Consider the following 13,012-nt stretch of genomic DNA (forward strand, 5'->3'; position numbering starts at 1 on the left):
CATGGGTCCAAGGACCCACAAGACAGGTGGCAACATAATGGTGTGTTGTGCATTTTTAAGGCACATATTGCATGCCTTTCATATGAATAAAGCAAGTTCTGAATGCCGCAGGGTGTCTAATGATTGTTGCCATTCAGAATGGTCCTTTCATGGTAGCAGTTTGCACATCTTTGATGTTGAGTTTTCAACAGGACAATACATTATATGAAAAAGCTAAGAATGTTCTGGAATGAAGCTAGTAACATGGCAACTAATTCATCTTAATGAAATGGCCTTCAAAGTCATCAGGGCTCAAACAATATGATAACCTGTGATGTGATAACTTTATTTTACTGGAGAATGGTGACATGTTGATTAGCATTTGAAGGTAAGAATTTCACTGTACACATGGCAGTAATTAATCTACAAACTTATAAACTCACATGAGATGAATGGTAAGTGTATTACATTTTCAACCTGTTGAAGTAAAAAAAAAGTGACATAGTACTTAATACTAGGGGGTTCACCCCCTGCTAGCTTCGTTCGCCAACCCCCCGGCCTGCACTATGCCACTTTGCGTTTCTGCCACTCCCGTTGTGGATTGGGGAGTCAGAACACACCCCAAGAAAATGCGGCTGCTCCTCCAAAACCCCCTCTTAAAAAACGGTGATACAAATACAGTACAGTTTTTTTTTTTTTTTTACCTATTTTGAAAATGACTAAAAGTCACTTTTACACACTCCATCTCAAGCCCTTAACACATACACACATAACATACAAGGTATGCAAAAGTGATTTAATTAAAGTCGCTTGTCTTTTTTCTTACCTTTGAAATGTTGCTGATCTAAAATACCATAAAAGGTGGAACTTATTCTTAAAGGTCATGAAATAAAAAGATTTGCACAAGACCTTTCAAAAAATCCTTATAGGTTATCATGAAAAGCTTTGAAGATTTTTAAAGAATGTTTGCATAAAAATAATTCTCAAAAGAAAAGCAAAGGTTTGTCTTTCCGAACAACACTGTAATTACTAATTTGTCTTGGGTTTGCATTTAGTTTATTACCTGTTAAACAGAAGAAATGGTTTAAACCTGTATGTATCAGCTCTCTTATTTGTGTGAGGCACTTATGTGTAGCAGCATGGAGAGGACGAAGCTAACAGCTGAGATCTGGAGGGCTTACAGTGTATGCCAGGCATAGAGAATGTATCTGTGTGTCCTGGGATTTGGTTTGCTGGAAGGCTTTTGCAGGGCTCATTAGAGAGAATCTCAAGTGCATTCAGTGGAGTTCACGTCTAGGTCGGGGCAAGGGTGTAAAACATTGATTCTCTTTTCATCTTTCATTTATGGTTTCCACAATAATGAATATTATGCCATAAATTATTTAAAACTGTAGAAGTCTTTGGCAGTTGGTTTCTTGTTGCCAAGATTATGACGTACTTGTAAGAGCTCAAGAAATCAGAAGGAATTTTGCATTTCGTGTAAGGGTGGTGTGTGGTAAGGTCAAACAGCAAATAAATATATGCCCCCTCCATGGGGTGGACCATTCAGTAAAACAAAAACAGTGCCAGAGACTGTAACTTAGCAGGTCAATCAAACTACCAACAATAAACATCTGATAAACATATGCCTGCTTGATTCAAGCAGCTGCACCGAATAATAACTAATTATTTTGTTGGCTAGATATTAAATTATGCTCTTTTCACTTTACATGCGGACCATGAAAGCCACCCACTGTTTATCTTTGGCATTTACCTCATGTCAGAATGTTTGCTTTCTTGTGTGTCATTATCACCAGGCTTATAAAGTTTTGAATATGGTGAGAATTTTGTGTTTCTTTTTTATTTTGGTGTAATGGTTAGCCATTCTTGAGGGGTTACAATTCTAACCCTTCAAAGCTACAGAGGTGCTGGAATTACCACCTGGCCGTTGCCTATGTGTAATCTGCACATTAGATAGATAGATAGATAGATAGATAGATAGATAGATAGATAGATAGATAGATAGATAGATAGATAGAACGTTATTAATCCCGAAGGAAACTGCAGAGTTACAGCAGCAGACAATAAAGCACAAATATACATAAAACAAGAATTATCGTAATTTGAAGTATGTCAACAAGCTACAAATGCACTTATAACAGATGTATCTGTTAATATCCCTAAGTATATTAATAAAGTATATTAATAATGTGTATGGATTTACTAAGAGTACAATGATTAGAATTGCACATCATTTTAAGTTACAATTTTAAAGTACACAATGTCAGTTATTGGCACAATATAGTGTGCATTTGGCACACAGGGAATAATACCACTTCACCCAGGGGATTACTCATAATAGAGCCTGATGGCAGAGGTTAGAAACAACCTTACATTGCGCTTCTTGGAGCAATGCAGTCTGTTACTAAATGAGCTCTTCTGTGTAGTCAAAGCCTCATCCAAAGGGTGAGTGTCATTGTCCAGGATAGTAAGCAGCTTCCTGAGTGACCTCTGTTCTACCACATTATCCAGTGAGTCCAGCCTGACTCGTAAGTTTGAAATAGCCTTCTTAATTTGTACTCATCACCTCCACTAATGTCAATTTCCTCAGCACCTACACAAAGAACAATGCACTGGCCACTACTAACTGACAGAAAACACGTAAGAGTGGCCTGAATATACCAAACATCCTCAACTTCCTTGGGACATAGGGGTGACTCTGATTCTTCCTGTATACACCCCTTTTGTTTGTACTCCAGTCAAAGCTGTCTTTCAGATACACCCTGAGGGATTTGTATGTCCTCACCACCTCCACATGTTCACCATCAATGACAGAGTGGGCTTGACCCTCCTGAATTCTAAAATTATCTCATTTGTCTTAATAATGTTGGGCTGCAGATGATTCAGGTTTCACCTTTCAACAAAGACCTTTAGGAGTGTTCTATATTCATTCTCCTGCCCACACCCAGCTATAGCTGTATCATTGGAAAATATTTGCAGATAACATTATTCAGTCTGAAGTCTGATACGTGCAGGGTAAACAGGAAGGGAGCCAGTACAGTTCCCTGTGAAACCCCTGTACTACTCATGACCATGTCCAATACACAGTTCTAAAGCTACAGAAACTGTGGTCTTCCGCTTAAATAGTCTATTATCCAGGACAAAATAATAGCATAAATCATCAATGACTAGCGTGTTTCCACCAGCAGTATGGGCTGAATGGTGATGAATGCACTAGAGATGTCAAAAAATTCTATTCTCACCCTACTACCCTGTTCTTTTAGAGGGGGGGTAGGCTCTATTCAGCAGACAGAAGCAGACAGATGACAGTATCATTCCTATGTAGTCCTGATAGACAAACTGCAGAGGGCAAGCGTTGTTCTGACTAGAGGCCAAACATTTGAACCAATATTAGCCAGATGTAGGTAAATATATATACATGTCGGAGTGTGCTCTATGATATAGAGTGCCCCATAAATAGTTGGTTTTTATCTGAAGCCCAATGCCCATCTGAACAGGATTATTAGACTAGAAGATGTATGATTGCTAGCTTTGTGGTGTGAACCAGATATTTGTGATAAAGACTATTAAAAAAATTGTCATATAATGATCTAACTAACAAAAATTTATCTCTAATATTTCTTTCCAAAATGAATCAGTGAATGAATGGATTGTGGTAGCCCATTCTCGTGCCACTCCTAATACCAATCAGTTGTAAAATAACATTTATCAAAATTTGAAAATCAAACTGCACTGAGATGTTTGTAAAGAGTTGACAAAATGCACATTATGGAGCATTACAAAAATATGAAAATGTCCATCCATCCATTAGCTTTAGGCACATCGATGGAGGCATCTCTGAACAGGAAACCGTCCAATTACAGGGTATCTTTCTGCACAGAACCAACATTCACTTAGAACTGGCCGATAAAGACTGGCCAATTAACACAATGTGCAAATTTTTAGAATGTAGGGCATAACAAGAGCCTGCACTAAAAACCTGCATGGATTTAGAAGAAAATATAAAGCTCACAATGTCAGTAAATGGGTCCAGAGTCAAACTGAGATCTGTATATATGTACTATGAGTACTAATCAGTACTCTGCTGAATTGCCCCTATCAAATATGGCTAAGCTAATAGTTGGGTTGTCCAGGGTATTTTATTCCAACAGAAACTTTGCAGATCTTAGTTTAGTATGACACATTTTTCAGTCTTTATTTGATCCAAATTGGGCATGTTTTCATATAGTGTCAACTGTATTTCTGCTCAGTTTTCATTCAGTTTTAGACCCTGGAACATTTCAGCTTGATATCTTCCTGTGATTTGTGCCAGTATAATGAACTATTAACTATTCTTCAGTGTAGCTCTTGGTTATGAAGCAAACTGCTCCTGGCATACATTAAGACTAATCTAAATTTTTAAAATTATTGAATAGGTTTCACATAATGTACCCCCCCTTATTGTAATCTATTGTTAAAGGGAAGTAACATGTCTGATATGCTGTACTTTTGAAAAGAGATAATATAAAATTTCAGTTTCCATGGAAACATAAAGTAGGTAGGAGAAAAATCTGCCCTGCATTCTTCCCTCACTTTTGTAATAGTATTACTGTATATGTAATGTTTTTATATGCATGACACACTGTCTTTCTTACAACAAGATTATTTGGCTTAAAACGTTTGCATTGTAATAATACAAAAAAAATGTAATCTATGTAAAAAAAAGGTTACCAAACAAATGTCATTGGAGACTAATTTTTTGGATAATCTTATATAAAGCTTAGAAAACAGGAAAGTTTTATTTTATGTTATTGTTGTTGAATGGACTCCTGTAATAAAAGGAAGGAACAAAAAAGGGTATGGATTTTTGGGAGTTATTCAGTTGACTCAAAGAGTAAGATGAAAAAGAGGCCCCAGCCCTCTGTTTGGGTGTAACCCAGAAAAGGTGTTTGAGCATTAGGGATTTAAAGAGAATCCAAGACTGTCTAATAAGGAAGAAAGAGGCTACAGTACAATAAGATCTGATTAAAATGTGTCAGATTAGGTTATGGTTAGGATATGTAAGTAGAATGATTTTGATTCAGTAAAGCACAATACATATTATATTGGGTGGTCCAGATCTAATTATGCAACTTTTAATGCAATGCAGAAAAACAATGCAAGACAAAAGAATTGTTTGAAATATCTTGTAATAAACGAAAATGGACTTACATTGAATTAATTCACTGATTTTCCATGTAATGTCCCACTTGTCCTCCATTCAGTTGTGAATTCTCTGTGTAAGAAACTTAATAAGTTATAGTATAATGAAAATTGCATAATTAGATCTGGACCACCCGTATTATATACAGCATAGATAATAATATTCATATATATGTATATATTCTGCTGCTGTATGCATCTAGGATTAATAGTTTATTTCATCTAATCTAATCTAGTCTCTATAACATATATTGGATAGTCTGAGCTAAGACAGATGTGTGCAATCACAACTGAGCATTGATTTAGATGTTGTTTTACACAAGTTGAGGAGAAGCGTATTTCATCTAAAGATGAGTTCCATTCATTATATAAAAATCGAATTATTCCCAACTCTACCTCAGATTATTTAGGTTATTTTTTTGTTGTTTTGAAAATACTAGAATACTACTTTTTTGATGCAGTTAGAGAAAAAAAGTATAATTTGTAAATAGATAAGTTTCATCTGGTAAAGTCTCTAACTTGTACATAATTGAAGAATGTTGGTGTAAAAAAAGGGTAGTTGTTTAAAGAAAGCAAATACTTCATTATCAGTTTAGAAGTCTCTGAAGCTTTCAATCCTGAGCAAAGTATTTTAAACAGTTTATATTAAATATTGATCAGATTTTTGAGAGAGTTTTTATTCAACATTTCGTAAAGTTTTTCATCAGCCACTCATAATGATAAATACATAGTAACCCCAAGGGCTTTGTAGCACCCCAAACCCAAGACACAACTTCAATGACACAAGTCCCAGTTTAAATAAAAGGTTTATTTTCACAAATTGCCTTATACAACAGCTTCCGCAGTGGCATAAACCAAACACAATTCAATTATGCTCTCTTTATTCTCTCTTACGCACCTACCAGGCAAGCTTTGTTCTTTTTACACCGACTCCAACTTGCCTGGATGAGTTCGATTGGTCTCATTTATCTTGGGCCCAGAAGTACGTCCAGTGCTATGGCATAGCCCGAAGTACTTCCAGGTCAATCAGAAGATGCCTCAAAGTAGAGATTGCTAATCTCTTCAGCTCCCCCTGGCAGCCCCCATGGAACCCTACAGGGCTGCCTCAAGGGACCACAGGTTCCAGCATGCTCTGCAGTCATCCATGTTAGGATCCTAGTCCAAGAAGGCTGCCACCTAATGGATTGGTGAAGAAAATGTCCTCACTAAATTGTCTTCCTCTGTCTTTCTGTTATTCTGGCCTCCCAACCAGGTAAGGATCCCTGTTCAGTCCCGGCCGGGATACCAGTCTCTGAATGCCATTCATTACAATGTCCGTCCTTCAGCTGAGCTTTGTAGGGTGAGGTGGCCAGTCCCACAAGGGGTACAGTCTGGGTAGCAAAATGCTGTGTGCCACTGTGTCTATAGCACCTGTTGAAAATAGATGGAGCACAGTCATCTCTGTCTGCAATTAACATAATCCTGGTCACTTTACTGTATCCTATAAGGGTAGTATCTCCAGCCATGCCACAGCTGTTGACACACATAGCAACAGATCTCACTGCCCGGACATTGTGTCCTGTGATGACGGAAGCAGGAGGAAACACTGGCTTCTTCTTCTGCTCAGTTTTTTTGTATATTCCATGCTCACTGGGGCCAGGGCAGTACGAAAACATGACCACAAGTTAGGAGAAATTGAGTTTTGAACAAGATTCTCCTTTCTACTTTGAGGTATACAGACAGTTTGGGACGCTCCATAAGTAAAGATAGCCCCCTGACCATATGTACCCCTTTCACTTAAGTTTTAACATCAATAGACTTTGTAGGAGTCTGAATAGTCTAGATACTGGCATTGAAATGCCATCCTTTTTTATTCTGAACTCTGTTTTTCTTACCCAATGTGAACCACTCAGTCTGAGCTGCTGTTTCTGTTCTTAGAAATATGTACAGTCTGATGTATTTTGCCACTTTGCTTGAAAACTCACTTCCATTTTAATGGAAAATACTACATAGAGAAAAATAGCATGTCAATGGGATTTCCATTATGAGGACTCTTAGCTGAACTGGTTATGCAGCGATTTGAAAGCACGGCTCTAACTCAGTTCACACCTAAACTTTAGATTCAATACATCAACAACACATTTGTCATATTAACAAATAAACAGAATTACCAGAGACTACGAGAAAAAAAGGTTTCTGAGAATTATTCTAAAAGGATTTAAAGTACAGCATAGCATCTGTGCACCAGCCAGGCGTTTCTCTGCTATGAAAAATCATTAGACTTAATCCAATGCAGAGGACTCGTTCCGAACATTCTCCCTCCCCCTTTTCCAAATTCCGACGAATGCCATTCGTCAATCAATTTTGTATGGGTCGCACGGTCCATGTAGGCGACTACTTGTTCCGGGTTTATTCAGGTTAGAAAGCGGTTTCGTGTAAGTTCGTGCCGAAATGTCGGGGTCCAGTGCGGGAGCGAAAAGAAAAAGAGTTGTTTTGTCAATTGCTACGAAACTGCAAATTATTGAATGTGCTGAAAAGGGGGAATCAATTGCTAAGCTTTCATCAGAATTTAACATCATAAATCAAACAGTACGTGATATTGTTTGGAAGAAAGATGAACTTCACAAGTTCGTAACTTCATCCAATACATTTAACAGGACGAATGTGCAAAAGACAACAAATTTGGATAGAGCTGTGTTCGAATGGTTCAAGCAAAAACGCGCCAAGGGATGTCCTGTATCCGGGCTATTGCTGCTCGAAAAAGCAAAATGGTTTCACTGTGAGATGAAGATTCCTGAACCATTTGCTGCATCTCAAGGATGGCTGCAATGTTTCAAATCTCGCCATGGAATTAGACAGTTGGATATCCAAGGAGAGAAATTAAGAGGTGATTCTGACGCTGCAGCTCTCTACGTAATGGAATTTAAACAACTTGTCGAGGCTCATGATCTTTCACCTGAACAGCTTTATAATGCTGACGAGACTGGTTTGTACTGGAAGGCTTTGCCGTCAAAAACGCTCATATCAAAAGAAGAAAAGTCTGCTCCAGGTCACAAGTCCAGTAAGGAACGAATAACAGTGCCAGCATGCGCTAATGCTAGTGGTTCGCACAAATTGAAACTTGTATGCATTGGAAAGTCTAGGAATCCATGATCATTTAAGAGAACACAAATGCGCAGTTTTCCTGTCCTTTACTACAATCAGACCAAAGCATGGATGAACAGAGAGATTTTTAAAGATTGGTTTTTTAAACATTTTGTTCCTGCTGTTCGAGACCATCTATGCTCCAAAAATTTGCCACAAAGAGCTGTGCTACTGTTGGACAATGCACCTTCCCATCCTAGCGAAAATGTCCTGAAAACAAGCGATGACCAGATTTTCGTCGAATATCTTCCTCCAAAAGTGACATCGCTTAAGCAACCTATGGACCAGGGCATCTTAGAAGGATTCAAGCGTCATTACAGGAAATCTTTACTCCGTTCGATCTTGGAAGAAGAAGGAGATCTCCGTGAGTTTTACAAGAAATGGACAATTAAGGACGCAATTTTCTCATGTTCAGAGAGTTGGGATGACATGCCAAACTTAACTTTTCAAAAGTCATGGCAAAAATTATTCCCTGATGTGATGGATAGTGTTGAAAATGTCAATGACAGTGAAAGCCAAGAAATAACAGCGGCATCGTTTTTGGAGGAAATTCAAAATGTAAATGGATTTGAAGACGTCGGCAGAGAAAATATCTAAGAATGGTTACTCTCTGATAATGATCAGCCTAGATATCGAGTGAAAGACAACACCACCATTGCTGCAGAAGCGAAGTCAAGTGCGGAATTGCCGGAAGAAAGCGACGATGATGCGGTTGAAGACGAACCTTCAGAAAAGAAAGTTTCGATTGCAGAAGCGCTAAATTGTGCCGAAACATTGCTAGACTTTCTTAAGCAGGAAGCGGATTCAGATTTTAGTGACATCCTAACAATCAATCAATCAATAAAATTGAAGCACTGCAAGAACACAAAGCAGCGTCTCCTGTCTGATTTTGTCAAGAAAACTTCATAAACAACACAAGAAACGTAAGAATTTCACTGTACAACACCCATTCTAGCATTTGTGAATTTTTATAATTATTTTTGATTATCCGTGATTTTTGATTATCCAGATGATGGGCGCCGGTCATTAAACCGGATAATTGAGGTTGTACTGTATATATATATATATATATATTTGTACTTTAGTGGTAGCTGGATTGGCTCTAGCAGAACCCTGTGACCCTTTAGTTAGGATATAGCGGGTCGGATAAAGGATGGATGAATGGTAGCTGATACTGAGAGCAAAGGTTATAAGAACGAAAGAAATTAGAGTTTCATTTATCTATCTATCTATCTATCTATCTATCTATCTATCTATCTATCTATCTATCTATCTATCTATGTGTACTTTTTGTAATTCAAATAAATGAAGTAATAATTCCATACATGTGTGTAAAGGACTGCTTGTTAATACAGGTTAAATCCCATTATAGTGAATATCGAAGTAATTGCTTTGACCTTGGTTTATTGTTTAGCAGATGAAGCAGAGCAGCTGTCCTTGTTTAGCTTCTGTTAGAGATGGTGAATCACTGGTGGCCCTGGTCACAATACCATATATATTTTACCCATATTTGTTATAGTGAAATTTCCATTATAACAAAACATTTTTATGGTCCTGTGAGTTTAGTTATAATGGGATTGCACCTGTATATAGGTGAAGGTGCCAGAAAAGATACATATTTTGGAAGAACACTTATTATATTAATTTTCCCAGTTAATATTAGTTGCTGACATCTTGTCAAATTACACCAAGTCATTAAAGCTGACTGAACAGATCTTCAAATTGTTGTGTGATTTTAATTACTAACCGTAACTACTACATCAGCTGCTCTATGAAAATTAAGTTTAAATTTAAGACATTTTCATTTTTGGGGTGTTCCTTAATACACTTTTCATTGAAATGAATTTTAAATGCTGAAAGCTAAAAACCTGTCCAATACTAAAGTCACAGTTTTATAATTTAAGTCCTTTAAGTTTCTTATACTCTCTGTATTTGACAAAAACCAGAGAAAAATCTCAGCTCTTTTCCAGTTTGGCACAAACACACTTCCATGTTTAATAATGTTGCTTTTGTGTTTTGGTAGTAAACCTGTCTCTTTTCTACCTGGGGCAGGTCAAAGCATTTTATGAAACTTGGTGACATTTATGATGACTCAGAAAACTCCAGTTAGTGAGATCCAGATTTTTTTTGTTTTTCCTTCTTTAGGTTTATGTCTACAATTCAGATCAGTTATTAAAGTGTATAGTTTCTTAATATCCTCTCTTCCCATCCACTTTATAACTTCATTTTCATGTTTGTTATGTCCAAACTTAAAGCCAGTGACATCCTTTCATGCAATTTTTGTTTTGTCCTTAAAGCATTTTGGCAAATGATTTCACAAATATCTGTGAAATGACTTTAGCTTATTTCAACAACAATTTCTTTTTTATTTTGCCCCTAAAGAAGGATCTAATTTGTTCTCTGCATTCATTTAAAAAATGTTTATGCTCTGTTTAGTCATCACTTACCCATACACATTTCCTATCATTTCAGTTAGGAGTCGTTTTGTTCACTTCCACTGTAGAACACTATTTCAGTTCATTAATATTTCTGGGATGTGTTGCATGAATGCCATGCTACAGATCATGCCACAGTTTTTCAGTAAGACAGAAGTCAAAGCTGTAAGCTGGCCTTCATAAAATGTGAGATTTCCTTTATATAAGCCACTCTGTCTTTAATTTACTCCTGTGTTTTGGGTCTTTGTCATGCTGCAAGACCAAACCTCTTTTGAGTTTCAGATCGCTAACTGATGCGTTGACATTCCCCTGTAGAGTATCCTGATACAATATGATTGCAAATCATTGTTGCATGAATAAATGCAAAACAGTCTCATTTCCCTTCCACCATGCTTCTCATATGTGGTGAGGCTTTGGCATTGGTATGCTGTATTTTGTCTTACTAACAATGTTTATTTTAACAAAACATGAGATACTTGTCTTATGTTTCACAAAACATACCTCCAGTACTGTTGTGGACTATCCAGGCAATCTTTATTAAACCTGAGACAAACAGCAATGCTCAGACCAAAAGATGGCTGTAGATTGTTAGGCCGTCACCTTCTTGAGAATTTTGTGAGATGTTCTTCTGATCACCTGTGCAGTATGCCTACTACAATAAGGCAGCATTTCTGATTGGGCAAACACCATTAGATCTCTTTTTCAAAGAGCAGGAAACCATTTCTATTTTTAAATAGGGAAGATCACCTCAAACTCAAGCCCAAGTAGTGTCTTATTGTTTGAATCATCCGGCTCCAATTACCCTTTTCCCTAGAGGTTCAAATACTTTTTAAATTCTTGGCATGAATAAGTAAACAATAGTTTTAATAAAAATTGACTATTATGTAGAGAGTTACACTCAGATACACTGGGAATGTTTAACTCTCACGTTCTTTGTTGTATTGTTCACATTTAACTGAATCACATCAACTCATTACACAATATGAAGACCAGATTCCAGTCTGAAGTCTTGAAACTATAATAAATTATTGAATTGAAAAATCCATTTAAATGAAGGCAGTTTTACAAAAAGGGCATTTTTTAAGTACTCCACCCTAACCTGCTATTTCTTAATCTGTTTTCACTTCTGGGCATGTTTTTGGATACACACAAAGGTCATGATGAGAAATGTGGTTTAGAAGTCATCCAGTCTGCATATCGTCACAGCCAGTCCACAGTGGATATCATAACCCTTGCATGCCTGGATATTTAAAAATGCTATTACCATAGTTCTATTTCTTGACTGTAACTGTAAGCATCATCATCAATGTTGATCACCTAACTTCATATCACAGGACCATTCTTTGCAAACAAAATTTTGGACTTCTTATCAACAGAGCTTGGTATGTACATATTAGCAGCATCACATCCTCCATGGTGACCCTCAGCAAACACACTCCACAAGGTAGTGTGCTGAGCCCAGTTCTGAGGTGCATGTTCACCTCTGACTGTGTGACCAAACACAGCTTCAACTCCATTATTCTATTTGCTGATTACACCATTGTCAAAACCCTAGTCACCAAGAATGATGAGACTTCTTACAGAGATGTTTATCCACTGACACAGAGGTGTCTGTGCAATAATCTCAGCCTTTAGATCAAGAAAACCAAGAAGTTTCTCACTTCTAGCCTTAAGTAGTTGAAAATCTGGAGACCTTTACAAGTACGTCACAGGTGATGGTGTTGAGAGCAGGAGTGCTTTACATTTCTTGGGTGACAAACACTAATGAACTGAAGTCAAGAAGGTCCAGAAAGTCATTGTCAAGAAGTTTCACCAGTGTCTCTGCTTCCTGTCTTTTCTCTTTAACATGTAGAGCAGCACAGTGGAATCCATCTACACTGGTTGCATGACATCCTGGTACTACTCCTGCTTGGCTCAAGAATGTAAGGCATTGCAGAGGGTGGTACAGGTGGCACAGAATATTACTGGTACCCAGCTGCCTTCTGTGCAGGACATTTCTAATACTCACTGCCTTAGAAATGTAAACTGGATTCCTAAAGTCATCCTGTACAGCTGATTTTCTAACTCCTTCCTCCTGGCAAACAATACAGGACTCACACCAGCATATTCAGGGACAGTTTCTATTCAGTGCTCGTAAGGTTACTGAAAACTCAGTCATAGTAACAAATATAGTACTTTTTTGTCATAATAGCAAATATAATAATGTAATAACAAATACCATACAAGTTTTTGAATATATATTTTATGTACTTGAAAACTTTGCAATCTATACATATTTCTTTTGTGCTTTTTAT

Source organism: Polypterus senegalus, chromosome 4, assembly GCF_016835505.1.
Source record: "Polypterus senegalus isolate Bchr_013 chromosome 4, ASM1683550v1, whole genome shotgun sequence".
Taxonomy (NCBI): Eukaryota; Metazoa; Chordata; class Cladistia; order Polypteriformes; family Polypteridae; genus Polypterus; species Polypterus senegalus.